The sequence below is a fragment of the Macrobrachium nipponense genome, chromosome 20, assembly GCF_015104395.2.
Source record: "Macrobrachium nipponense isolate FS-2020 chromosome 20, ASM1510439v2, whole genome shotgun sequence".
NCBI lineage: Eukaryota > Metazoa > Arthropoda > Malacostraca > Decapoda > Palaemonidae > Macrobrachium > Macrobrachium nipponense.
The window spans coordinates 79,791,924-79,806,148 of record NC_061089.1 but is presented as its reverse complement, the minus strand read 5'-3'; the positions used below and the strand labels follow the sequence as shown (position 1 = coordinate 79,806,148).

Sequence of the window (14,225 nt, the reverse complement as noted above, 5' to 3'; positions counted from 1 at the left end):
TCTTACCTTTATTATAAGAGCCAGACTAAAAAGTCAATATTCTATGCAGCGCCCCAGACGGGGGAAACTTTGAGGTTGGCCAATTTAAGAAAAAAATACATAAATGGAAAGAGGAAGATGTGCAAATGCTCAAGGTGTAAGAAAAAATTCTTAAAGATTCTCCCTACCTTCCACGAGAAGTTGAAAATGACTTTTTACAACCCCTTGTGGGTCCTCTTTTACTATCGTAAAACCAGAACAGCCATCGCATAAATGACAGCACAACGAGAAGAAGTTCCAGAAGACTGCTGGGGCCCTTGGACCCATGGCTAACATCCCAACATCTCTTGAGAATGGGCCACAGAAGGGCCTGAAAGTACTCGAGTGTGGAGTAAAACTAAATGTAAATACTTAGAAGTAAACAAGTTACAAATTGAATTTGTGGGTTTCTTTTTCAATCTTCAGAAGAAAACTGAAAGAAGTTTTTGTTTGGTTCATCATGTACCCACAGCAACATTACAACAGAAGTACATTTCAACAACTGTATGAAGTCGCTGGAACCCAAGCTGTTCATTATGCAAGAAGATATGAAACACAACTTTACAAAGCCAAAGCCATGAAAAACAAGATCTGGTTTATAAGTGAATGTTTGAAGAACAAAGTGTGTCCAAAAACATATGGCAGGATTGGAAGAAGACCCTGGAGTGGAGAAGCATTCAGCAGTTTTCAAGAAGGATACATCAAGGATCAGTTGCAAGAGCTTAGGGAGAAGAAAGAAGCTGCATTTGCTGGTGTAAGGAGTACACAAAACACACTTCAAGAGACCATAAGGGGTGAGTGGTACAAAAAAGTTGTTGGGCAGGTCAACAGTAGAGTAAACTTTGATACAAATCGTAACATGGTCAACATTAAAAATAAGTTTGAGAGTTTATTTAGTAATTCGGTTTGGATAAAATTTAGCAATATGGATAATATAAAGAATATCTCAAGTAGATTATTGACTAGGATGAAACAGCAGCACTAGGGCTAGGATTAAATTTTTGTGCAGGGACTACAAACAATATTAACATAGAATTCAACAGCAAGATTAACTACCTTAATGTTGAACATCACAATGATTTAGCTCCTTTTCTCAGAGGAGTGATGATAGGGAGTAATGAAAGCAAACTTGGAGATATCTTGCCAAGGAGATTTAGTATCGCTCTGAAGGGATTAAAAAGCTACAAAGATATTAGAATTATGAAAGCTGACAAAGGGGGTAGTATTGTCATCATGAATAGCTCAGAATATAGGGTTAAAATGTACAGGCTACTAGATGATGAAACTACTTATGCTAAAATAGAGAATCCTCCAACAATCCAAAAAGCTTCAGAATACCTTTAATCAGAATGTGAAAAAAAATAATCAGTAGACTAGGTATGGGAAGGACATGCTATGCACTAAATTATTCTCAAGTAAATTACCTGAGCTTGCATATATATATGGCAGCCCCAAAATACACAAGGAGGGCTGCCTCTACGCCCTATTGTTTCTAGTAGGAAATCTCCTAACAAAAACTTAGCTGTGTGGTTAGCTGGAGAACTAGGAATATACTTAGGTATATTTTCAGAATCCCATATTAAACATTCAGTAGATTTCATAGACAAAGTTAAGAAAAAGAATATAAAGGGACACATGGTTAGTTTTGATGTAGTAGCATTATTCACCAATGTCCCCTTAGATAAAGTATTAGAATTCCTACAGACTAAACATAATGAGGGTATTTTCAATCCAAACATCGAAATAGGCGTCTTCCTTGAGTTGATCAAATTGTGTGTCAGTGATACATATTTCACGTTTGAGGGACATGTTTTACAAACAGAAATATGGAGTAGCTATGGGGTCCTCATTATCACCTATACTCGCTAACATCTATATGGAATATTTCGAAACTAATCTAGTTCCTAATGTGAATGTCCCTAACTTAAAACTGCAAGGATGGTGGAGATACGTGGATGATGTTTTGCTATTCTGCAAGGGGATGGAAATAAAATAGAAACTTTTCTAGATGAGCTCAATAAGTTTGATAACAATATCCAGTTCACTTTAGAGAAAAGTAACAATAATAAACTGCCCTTTTTAGACATACTCATAGAAAGAAAAGAAACAGGATATGAATTCAGCACATATAGAAAGCCCACACATACAAACTCATATATTCATTTCTTCTCTTTTCATAGTCATGATATAAAAATAGGGGTTCTAACAGGTTTATTTCTTAGGGCAATGAGAACGTGTGACCCTTGCAAGATAGAGCAAGAAATAAATTACATCGATAAAAGCTTCGATGCATTAGCATACCTGGAATGGTTCAGAAAAAGGGCACTCACCAAAGCTAGAAAAATATTTTACAGAGCGAATGTAGAGAGTACATGGAATAAAGAAAACAAGAAAATAGTTGCCCTCCCTTTTATGCCTAAAATGAAACAAATCACGTCAAAAATGAAAGAAAGTCAATATAAATTTGTATATACCTTTGATAATACCTTAAAAAACAAAGTATGTAAAAATAAATTGGAAGGAGAAGACAGTAATACAGATGATGTAGCGGGGGTATACATAATCAATTGCAATAATTGTGGAGACAGATATGTGGGGGAATCAGGTAGGGGAATAAGGACTAGAGTCCAAGAACATAGAAGGGCAGTACAGCTTAACTCTCAGGGGAGTGCTATAGCTAGACATTGTTGGGAAAATGACCATAGGATGGATTTCAAAAACAGTAGGCTTATATACAAAAGCAACAAAATTAGTCACAGGAGGGTAGTAGAAGGTGCGCTTATCAGAGAGATCAAAGTAATTGAAGGAAACAAAGGTTTTACCTCAGAAGATCCCATAAGCCGAGCTTTGATATTAAAAGAAGCTAAGATTGACCCTGCTGACCTGGAGATTAGGTTTCCTGCCCAACAGACTTACGGTGACCACACCCTTACCACAAGTGTGAATCCCATTGACCATCAGCTCAGGATATCAGAGCGACAAGAGGGGATTGGCAACTCTCAAGAAAACCAGAACAGCCATCGCATAAATGACAGCACAACGAGAAGAAGTTCCAGAAGACTGCTGGGCCTTGACCCAGGCTAACATCCCAACATCTCTTGAGAATGGGCCACAGAAGGGCCTGAAAGTACTCTAGTGTGGAGTAAAACTAAATGTAAATACTTAGAAGTAAACAAGTTACAAATTGAATTTGTGGGTTTCTTTTTCAATTTTCAATCGTAAATTTTACCAAGTTATACATATTATTTCTAATAATTAATCTTATTTTATTTTGTAAATTTATAATTACAGCTCACACAGTATCATAACAGATAAGAAATAAAATCATTAACAGATTCTGAGTATATTTGTTGTAAGATATTTACATAAATTTACTGAGGTCGAAGATGCAGTAGTAACTGATTTGGATTATACACGTTTTTTCTAATATTTATTGGTACTTTTCTTTTTTAAATTTCAATTATAACTGACATATTATTACAAAAGATAAGAACTAAAATCTACAGCAACCTAGGTATATTTATGAGCAATAGTATGTATATAAAAAGACAGCATGAGAGAGAGAGAGAGAGAGAGAGAGAGAGAGAGAGAGAGAGAGAGAGAGAGAGAGATATTACATACCCCCTTGAAGTCAAGTACACAACTGACTCGCGAGATGCTTAGAACCAGTGAACTAAGCCAGTATAAAAGTTGCTGTTAGAGTAAATTTATGGGCTATTGAAGTAATGGAACCTCTTTTCCACCCGATTTCTCCAAATCAATGGCGCTTAATATTGATCCTCTTCAGGAGGTAATCCGTCCACCATTCAAAACCTGTTATTGTTACTCTCAGAGGGCATCGCTCCATTAAGGGTTAATATAAAGGATTGAAATGAAACCATGTTACAGAACAAAAATGAAGTACACAATGACACCCATCAGCCATGCTGTAAAATTTTTTAAACTAGATTTCTGGGCTCAGCTCGTGTCGCTGCGCGAAATATCCTTTAATCTATTATTTCTAGGGTAAATGTACTAACACATACCAGAGAATAAATAAATAAAGAAAAAGGTCAGTATAACTGACTCGCTCACTCTCCCAGAGAGTGTCGGTATGAACACTATGGCGAGTGAGACCACTACCACGAGCCAAATGCCAACAGAATTCTCCCACTACAAAATCCCCCAAGAGGAGAGCCGACCCACAGAGTGGGCAGCACCTACTACTACTACTCCATCCCATGCTGCCGACTGCTGCGCCTCTGGTGGCCATCCTTTTCAGTTAGCGCATACGATACACACGTGCCTTTTTCTTCTCTGTGTTTTTTGTGCCCTTTCCTTTGGATTTTATTACCATGGAGCGTGCAGCCATCGCAGCAGCTAAGTTAAGTACTCAGTGTTTATTGCTAATTGGTTTTTTCCGGCCCTGAGCACGTATTTGCCGTTTTTTAGGTATAAATGCGAACTCTAGGTCGGAAGCATGGCAGCATGGTTCTGCCTCGTGGTGGGTTCGTTCTGGGTCGCCCATACCCAGAACATCCCCTTGCTTATGTACGCTCTATTTTATTTATCCGCTTTGTTAGGGTACGGTCTACACGGTTTTGTCATGCATGCATGTCTTTTACCTTATGTAGGCTCTTCCATCCAGACCCTAGCCACGGCTCTTAGTATCGGCCTCGGCTAGCTTTGAGTGGTAGACTTGCCTTCGGGTTAGTCGTACACTCCTGGATTTTTTCTCCTACTATATTGTTTTCTTTCTTTCATTTATTATTCATTTATATTATTTATGTGATATTTGTTAGGTTAGTTAGGCGTCTGGCTTGCTTAGCCTAGGTCATGGCCCATTGGGCCTATATGTTACCGCTCTTCAGCTCGGTTGCTTCCCGATAGCATCTCTCTGATCAGTTGGTTATGTTTCTAGGCTTAGTTGTTTGTTCTTATCGCCCCGTGGTCACTACGTGATCACGAGGCAGCCAGACGCCTGTCCAGTCACCTTCCCCCCCTCCCGCTCTTCTATAGGGTCGGGGGGGGTGGGTAGGTCTGCCCATGCTCGCTCCACTTACCCGAGCCTGCTTCCCTCTCTCCCCCCAGGCGGAGGGGGCAGAGGGACGGGACAGACCCAGACTGGACTCGACCTCTCCGGCTTCTCGGTCCAGTCGGATGGTAAGGTGGGGGGGACTGGCCTTTCCCCCCTCCATTACTACCCCGTCGCTCCGTTACTAGCCCGAGTCTGTATGACCTCTTGCTCTTTCCCACCTTACTAGGGCTCCTTTACCACCGGAGTCCTGGCATCCAGCGGAAAGGTGCTAGTCTACCCACAGGGTGGACCGGAACATACAGTCGATCCCTTCTAACCTCTCCGTTTCACTGAGTTACACACTCCGCCACGCACTGGACTTAGTCCGGTACGTTCGAGTTTTAGGTTTAAGATCTATTATGTTAAACTATTAAGTTTATCTTAAGTACCTTAAACCATTCCCCCTCCCTTCTTGTTTCACCGGATCCCTCCGGGGTTATAGCCTATTCAGGCGATTAAGGGAGGGGTTATGCCCAAATTTTTTCCGAGCTCCGGCATGCAACGGAGTTATTCTGTCCTTTAGCCTGTAAGTGATAGTCTCTAAGATACTCATGTGTCTTTTCACTTACAGACCACCAACTGTGAGCATCCGGGGTGCGCCGCCACTCTTCAGGACCCTTGTGGACACGAAGTTTGCCGGTCCCATGCTCCATGCGCGACTCCGCACGGGGACATCCAGGTCTGGTACCATGAAACGTGTACCATTTGTTACGATCTGGTGAGCCAGCTCTTAGACGGGGTAAGTATTCCATCTCCGGTAGCTGGTTCTCATCTGTTATAGGGCTTAAGTTTACATCAATCACTCTAACTTAAGATAAATTCAAGGGGTCTTATAGCCCCTATAATTTTAAGTTAAGCTTTAAGTTAGCTTTAGTTTTAAGTTATTCTTAAATCTAATCAATACCCTCTCTTCCAGGCGCCGGCCGTGAGGGATACCGCACTGGCAACCCTGCGGGCCTGGGTCGGCGGTTTCGGGAAGAACGCCGCCAAGGGTATGCCCTACATCCTGGAGAAGAGGTTGGCGGTACTAATCTTCCCCGGAGGCAAGGCGACAGGCTACGTCGACCCAGTAGAGGCGGCCCCGACTATCGCTTTCATCCAGCAACAGCTGGCTGCCTCGTTGACTGACCAAGGCCAGGACATCTCCTCGGAAGTCGCGACGTTTGATATCAATGTAGAACCTATGGTAGGTGTGGACGACCTGTTGGTCGAGGTAGGTAAGTTGGACACCCAAGGGATACCCTTGGGTACAACTGCTTCTTCTACTCCTGCAACCTCTCCATCCTTCCAAGGCTTTACGGGTAACGAATTATATACTTCTCCTGACGCTTCGGTTAGACCCAAGGTCAAGGGTCAAGCAGTGAAATCCTTGACGAAGACGTCGTCGTCGTCTAAGAAGACGGCTTCGGCGTCATCCTCTTCTCGTAAGTCTCCGGCTAGGAATCCCGGAGCAGAGAAATCTAGAGCTTCTGGGTCCGGCTCTAAGTCCTCGAGGAGTAAATCCTCCAGAGAGAGATCTCACACTCCAGCGGAGTCGTCAGTTCCGCTACCCTTGGTTCCAGTTCAGAGCCACCCCTCCACCTCCGCAGCAGCTCCGGCTTTGGACTCCAATGCTGGGCTGTTACAACAGGTGGGCGACCTGGTTGGGTCTCTGAAAAATAGCATGGAGCAAATGATCTCTCGGTTGTCGGATAGGATTACCTCTCAAGACAACATTATAGCCGGACTGAGCCAAGCTCCTCTAGCCTCTCCTCCACCTTTCAGCACAGGTGGAGCCCAGCTTCCCCCGTATGACTCTCTACCTCCGTTCTCAATGAACAACCCTTGGAGAGTAGCGTCATACGCCCCCTTCCTTGAACGGACTCATTTCTATCCCGGAATGTGGAACTCGGAGGATTGAGGACTTCGAGTTCTACCCGGAAGACCTTCAGCCTCCGTTCATCGGCTACGCCAGGCTCACCGCCTCAGCCATGACTCGGGATGATAAGGTACCAAAGGAGACAGTCCTCTATTCACGTGACCAGGCTCAGAGAGAATGGCTCAGGTGTCTAGAGGAAATGGATTGTTCCAATACGAAAATCCAACCTTTCAAGAGCCCATTCACGATCTTTACGATGGATGAGAGTACCCCGCTCCCTTTCCTGACAAAGATCGCAACATCTACCATTCCAGCGGCCCAGAAGGGGGATCCCATGCCTCAACTGAAGGAAGCAGATCCTACATCTCCGTTACTTCCTTCAGCCGGAGAATTGTGGGAAGACTTACCTAACACCTTCTCAGCTGGCAAACTCAAACCGGACTGTGCTATGGAGCAGTTTGGTGAGAAGCTACCTAGGCTTCCAGATAGCCTTATTCAGGCAGAATTCGACGCCAAATCGCGGTTAGCCAGGTCTATTAATTCCATGGCTATGACCGAGGTGGCTACCATGGCCTATGGGTCAGAACCGCTCTTCAAGCTTCTTACCAAATCCTTGACTCAAACGGTACAGTCAGATATGTTTGAGTTTGCCACTGCTAGGACGAACTGTAGGAAGCATGTCCTACAAGAAGCAACTATTCGGCACGAGCCGAATAGGTTACTTGCGTCAAGCATCTGGGGAGCAGACCTCTTCCCAGAAGCGATGGTGAAGGAGGTTCAGTCAGAGGCTACGAGGTTGAACCAGAGCCTTAAGGACCGTTGGGGTCTTACGGCCAAGAGACGACAGGATCTACCAGCTAAGGGTAAGGGTCAAAGGAAACCTAGACGTTTCCAGCCCTACCAGAAAAAGCAGCCACGCTTTTCTCAACAAGTTCCGGCTGTTCCCTTGGTGCAAACAGCCCAACCTTCCACCTCAAAGGCTCAATCGCAGCCGATTTACGTTATCTCCCCTCAGCCTCAGCCCTCCACCTCTTACGCCCTCTCTCCAGCTTACAACCAAGCCTTTGAGAGTCAAGCTTCACAGAAGTATGACCGCTCGGGTAAGGGGGGCAGAGGTAAGCGATCCTTTCGTGGGAGAGGATCGGGAGGTCCCTTTAATAGGGGAAAACATTTCAGGGGAGGCCGAGGAGGCTACCAGAACCAATGAGGAATTTCAGGTAGGAGGGAGGCTGTTTCACTTTCGCCATCGGTGGAACTTCAGCAAGTGGGCTCAGAGCATTGTGTCAAAAGGCCTGGGTTGGAGCTGGTTAACGAACCCACCCCCATCCAGACCTTTCCGCCAACTTCCTTCCAAGGAATTGACGGAGTATGCGGAGGATCTCCTTCAGAAAGGAGCTATAGCGAGAGTCAAAAGGTTAAAATTTCAAGGACGCTTGTTCAGCGTGCCAAAGAAAGGCTCACAAAAAAGAAGGGTAATCTTAGACTTGTCCCGCTTAAACTTAGCCATTCGCTGCGACAAGTTCAAGATGCTCACGATCTCGCAGGTGCGGACCTTACTTCCCCGTGGGGCCGTCACCACCTCTATCGATCTTACAGACGCTTACTATCATATCCCTATTGCAAGACACTTCCGTCCGTATCTGGGCTTCAAGATAGGAGACCAGACATTCTCCTTCAAGGTAGTTCCTTTCGGGCTCAACGTGGCACCCAGGGTGTTTACGAAGCTGGCGGAAGTAGTAGTTCAACAACTCAGATCGCAAGGGATTATGGTAGTAGCGTATCTCGACGATTGGTTGATCTGGGCTTCAACAGTCGAGGAATGCAACAAAGCAACACTGAAAGTTATTCAGTTCCTGGAATATCTAGGCTTCAAGATAAACAGGACCAAGTCAAGACTCACCCCAGAGTCAAACTTTCAGTGGCTAGGCATTCAATGGAATCTATCCTCCCATACTCTGTCGATTCCATCATCCAAAAGAAAGGAAATAGCGAAGTCAGTCAAACAATTTCTGAGTCACAAACTGGCATCAAGAAGATCTCAGGAAAGGATCTTGGGTTCTCTCCAGTTTGCATCAGTGACGAACATCCTAATGAAAGCCAAACTGAAAGACCTAACCAGAATCTGGCGCTCACGAGCAAACGTCAGGTCCAGGGACAAATTATCCTCAGTCCCTCTGATTCTAAAGAATCGACTCCGGCCGTGGGCGAAAGTCAAGAACTTGTCGGTGTCAGTGCCCCTTCAGTTTCCTCCACCAGGGATCACCATCCACACAGACGCGTCATTAAGCGGTTGGGGAGGATATTCCCAGTTCAAAAAAGGTTCAAGGAACGTGGTCACCTCAGTTCCGTCAGTTCCATATAAACGTACTGGAAGCAATGGCAGTGTTCTTGACTCTAAAAAGGTTACGCCCGCCAAAGTACTCCCACATAAAGCTAGTCCTGGACAGCGCAGTGGTGGTACATTGTGTAAACAGGGGAGGCTCCAAGTCACGTCATCTAAATCATGTCATGATAGCCATCTTCTCCCTGGCGGACAAGTTCAGTTGGCATCTCTCCTCCACTCATATAGCTGGAGTGAGAAACGTCATAGCAGATGCTCTATCCCGATCAGTACCTCTAGAGTCGGAATGGTCACTGGACAACAGTTCGTTCCAATGGATTCTTCAGAGAGTTCCAGGTCTACAGGTGGATCTCTTCGCATCTCAAGCGAACCACAAACTCCCGTGTTATGTGGCCCCCAACCTGGACCCTCTGGCCTATGCCACGGACGCCCTGGCTCTAAACTGGAACAACTGGGAGAAGATTTATGTCTTTCCTCCGGTGAATCTTCTCATGAAAGTCTTAAACAAACTCAGGACATTCAAGGGTCAAGTGGCTCTAGTAGCCCCAGACTGGCCGAAGAGCAATTGGTACCCTCTCATTCTGGAGCTGGGTCTTCGCCCTCTTCGGATCCCCAATCCCAGGCTCTCCCAGTCAGTACAAACGAAGACTGTGTTCGCTTCCTCAGGGATTCTCAAAACCCTAACTTTATGGATTTCATGAAGTTTGCAGCGAAAAGGGATGCGAATATTGACCCTCAGAATATTCTCTTCTTAGAATCCGATAAAAGAGATTCAACTTTGAGACAGTATGATGCTGCTGTCAAAAAGTTAGCAACCTTCCTGAAAGAATCAGATATTAGAATCATGACAATCAATTCAGCTATAACCTTTTTCAGATCCTTATTTGAAAAAGGCTTAGCAGCTAGCACAATTACGACAAACAAGTCAGCCTTGAAAAAGATTTTTCAATTTGGATTCAACATAGACTTGACAGATTCCTACTTCTCTTCTATTCCCAAGGCATGTGCTAGACTTAGACCTTCGGTAAGGCCTACGTCAGTATCATGGTTCTTAAACGATGTTCTAAAGCTGGCTTCAGAAACTGATAATGACACATGCTCGTTTATAATGCTCTTAAGAAAAACCCTATTTTTATTAAGCTTGGCCTCAGGAGCTAGAATTTCAGAACTGTCGGCGTTATCCAGAGATCCGGATCATATTCAGTTCCTTCCCACAGGGGAAGTGCTACTTTCTCCGGAACGTAGCTTTATAGCAAAGAATGAAGATCCTTTGATGAGGTGGGAACCATGGAAGGTACTACCCCTTCCACAAGATCTATCTCTTTGCCCAGTTTCAGCCTTACGAGCCTTTCTATCTAGGACCTCCTCATCCTCATCGGGTCCTCTCTTTAAGAGAGAAAAAGGTGGTACTTTATCTATTAAAGGCATCAGGCAACAAATCCTGTACTTCATTAAACAAGCCAATCCTGACTCTTTCCCAAAAGCACATGATGTCAGGGCAGTAGCCACCTCAATTAACTATTTCCAACATATGAACTTCGATGAGTTGAAAAAGTATACTGGATGGAAATCGCCGACAGTGTTCAAACGTCATTACTTAAAGTCCTTGGAAGCTCTGAAATTTTCAGCAGTTGCAGCGGGGAACATAGTTTCCCCTGACTCTGACTAATCTTTAGTAGAAGATCCAGTCCTCCTTTCTACCTGCCTCACCCAACAGTTCGTCTATTCCTGCCTTGTTCATTTACGGTCACCTTGTGTCTTAGCTGCTTTTATGATGATGTAGTGGGTGTCCCTTATTTTTTTGCTAGGGACACTCACATTTGATGATGGTTATTAATCTCGTGGATGTCATCTCCTTATTTTTATGCTAGGAGATACATCTTATTATAATGGTTACGGGTTTTGTATATTAAGTCATATACATTCCTTTATATATTATTATTGTTGAGTTTGTTTTATTCAACTTTTATGTTAATTGCTTTAGAATGTGTTGATACATAGCTTTACACAGATACCATTTTTGTACATATATGATATATTTCTCCTGTATATATGTATATTACCTTAAGTTAAGAAATATTATTAGAATTAAGTGTAATTTAAGTAATATTTCTATTTTGTATCACTGTGTATATGTATCCTTATTAGCAATTATATTGATTTATTTTTATTTTATCTTTTATTTGAGACCTCTTTGTATTTTGTTGAATTTCTTTACAATCTTGTGCTATTTCTCTGGTACGATTTCGCGCAGCGACACGAGCTGAGCCCAGAAAAGGGATTTTGACGTAAGGAAAAATCTATTTCTGGGCGATTGGCTCGTGTCGCCAGCGAAATATCCTTTAATCTATTATTTCTAGGGTAAATGTACTAACACATACCAGAGAATAAATAAATAAAGAAAAAGGTCAGTATAACTGACTCGCTCACTCTCCCAGAGAGTGTCGGTATGAACACTATGGCGAGTGAGACCACTACCACGAGCCAAATGCCAACAGAATTCTCCCACTACAAAATCCCCCAAGAGGAGAGCCGACCCACAGAGTGGGCAGCACCTACTACTACTACTCCATCCCATGCTGCCGACTGCTGCGCCTCTGGTGGCCATCCTGAAGTTAGCAGACAATCTTGGCGATGGGATGGGTAGGGCGGGATTTCGCTGGCGACACGAGCCAATCGCCCAGAAATAGATTTTTCCTTACGTCAAAATCCCTTTTCTATTCACACCTGAATGGAAAGCTTTTTCCAATATTTCATATACAAGAAAACTCACTCCCAGGCTTAGCTCCCCTTCTTTAGAACTCTCATATCTGGGAAAGGTGGTCATTTGTGGCAAACCTTCAGTCGGTTCAGTAATCTTGTTGCTCCGTCCTTGTCTCCGCAAGATGCCTCAGCATTGGAATCTACGGCAGCCTTCATGTTGCAGACGGTTTCTTGGCTGGACTTCTGGTCTGTGGTTATTGCCAAGATAGCTTCTGACGGGTCCCCGGATGGGTTGGTGAGTGCATCCTTGCTTGCCAGTCTGTTGCAGTCTGGGGGCAAGGCATTTTCATATATGGCTCACCTCATTGCTAATTTACGGGCTAACCTTCTTCTGATTAGATGAGATGCGGTTTTATCTAGGGTGGAGAGATCACTTGACACGGAATCCATGCTGGCATTGAGGAACGGAGATCTGTTGGAGTCCCAATATTTGTTTCCTCGGACAGAGCTCGAGAGTGCGATTGACTGGCGCCAGGCTGACATCAAAGACAGACTGGTGCACCAGGCCGTGTCTAAGTCGCAGTCTCATCCTCAGAGACATCCGGCTCCTCCTCCTCCCCCTGTCCAGCAGCAGTCAAGGAGATCGTCGCCTGGTAGGCTGTCGAGGACTTCGAGTTTGGCAGGGCCTTCCCGTTCGACTCAGCCTAGGTCAGAGGATCAACGCCCCTTTTGCTCTCGTTCCGTTAAGGGGGCTGGCCGGAACCCCTATATATGGTGGTATAGGGCAAAAAATGCAGTCATGAAAAAATTCATGGAGCTTCATATGGCAATTGAGAATATGTATACGAAATATTTCGTCAAAATTCCTCTTACTTTCGTAGTTACAGGGTAATTAGTAAACATAACTCAATAAGCCTAAAACATTCATCCGTACAAGAAAATGCAATATTTCTTCTGTTATCGTAAATTTTGATAATTATTGGCAAAGAAATTGTGAGAAATGGCATCTGTAGAGATTCCGTGGCTCGCAGAAGCGAGTATCTGGTTCAATCATGAATCAGTTGGACCATAGACTTCAAGTAGATTATACGTTCGAGTTTCACCTCGTGACATTCGCTTGCTTTTACGTATGTTTATGTATGTTTCGGCAAGAAGTTCATCATGCCAATGAGGAAAAGACAAGGAAAACATCTCGCTAACATACAGACGAAGAAAAATCTCTCAAGTATTATTACAGAATATCATAATATACGCGTATTTAGTGAAGAGAGAGGGGAGGGTTGCCTAGTAACGCCCCCTTCTTGCCTGACAGCACACGTCACACTGTGCCCAAGGCTACGATCTTTGAGCAAAGAGATCTTCATTTATGATAAATAACATAGTTTTGGTTTTTTAATACCCAAAATGGAATATGAAATTCATAATAATCATGATTTATTAAATTGTCTTTGTAAAAAGAGAGTACACCTTCGAGTTTCACCTCTGACATTCTCTTGCATTTACGTTTGTTTATCTTTGTTTTGGCAAGAATGTCATCATGCCAAAGAGGAAAATACAAGGAAAACATCTCGCTAACATACAGAAGAAAATTCGCTGTAACAAGCCGAGTTAGTGAAGGTGAGAGAGGGGGTTATGTAGGAAGGAGTGCCCCATCTTGCCTCAAGCAGGTGCCCCAGGCTACGATATATGAGCAAAGGGATCATCATTTATGATTAAATTATGATAAATAAAATAGTTTTGGTTTATTAATACACAAAAAAGAAATATACATTCATAATAATCATTATTTATTAACATTGTCTTTATAGAAATACGAAGGAAAACTTTGAACGCCCGTATCTCAAAACTATACTTATTGACCTTCAAAATCTATCTCCTCACTTAGTTTTAAAGCTATAACATTGGAATTTGGTATATAACTCAGAAAGACATTATAGAACAATCAAATAGAGCCTTTTTTTCCCATTTTTGTTTCATCTTTTTTTTTATAAATTTTTTTCTCGTGATGTATAGGGTTTATTTTTTTACCATATTGAAAAATTCATATCAAGCAAAAAAATAACTTTTAGAAAAAAAAACTCTCCATTTGATTGGAGGTCGACATCAGGTCTATATATGGTAGTAATCCCAGGTCTTAATATTAAATATCAAGGGAGGAGATAGAATTTGAAAAATGGTTATTTTCGGGATAAATTGCCCTGGCGTCACAAAACCGAAGGTCAGAGGCAAAAATCATATGCGGTTTGGAG

The 14,225-nt window shown here is 43.2% G+C and overlaps 1 protein-coding gene across 4 annotated transcripts in view; it reads left to right on the top strand.

Moving 5' to 3' along the window:
• Positions 1–14,225, top strand: part of LOC135195346 (dmX-like protein 2) — a 572,993-nt gene that overhangs the window by 274,894 nt on the left and 283,874 nt on the right. The window lies entirely within an intron of this gene.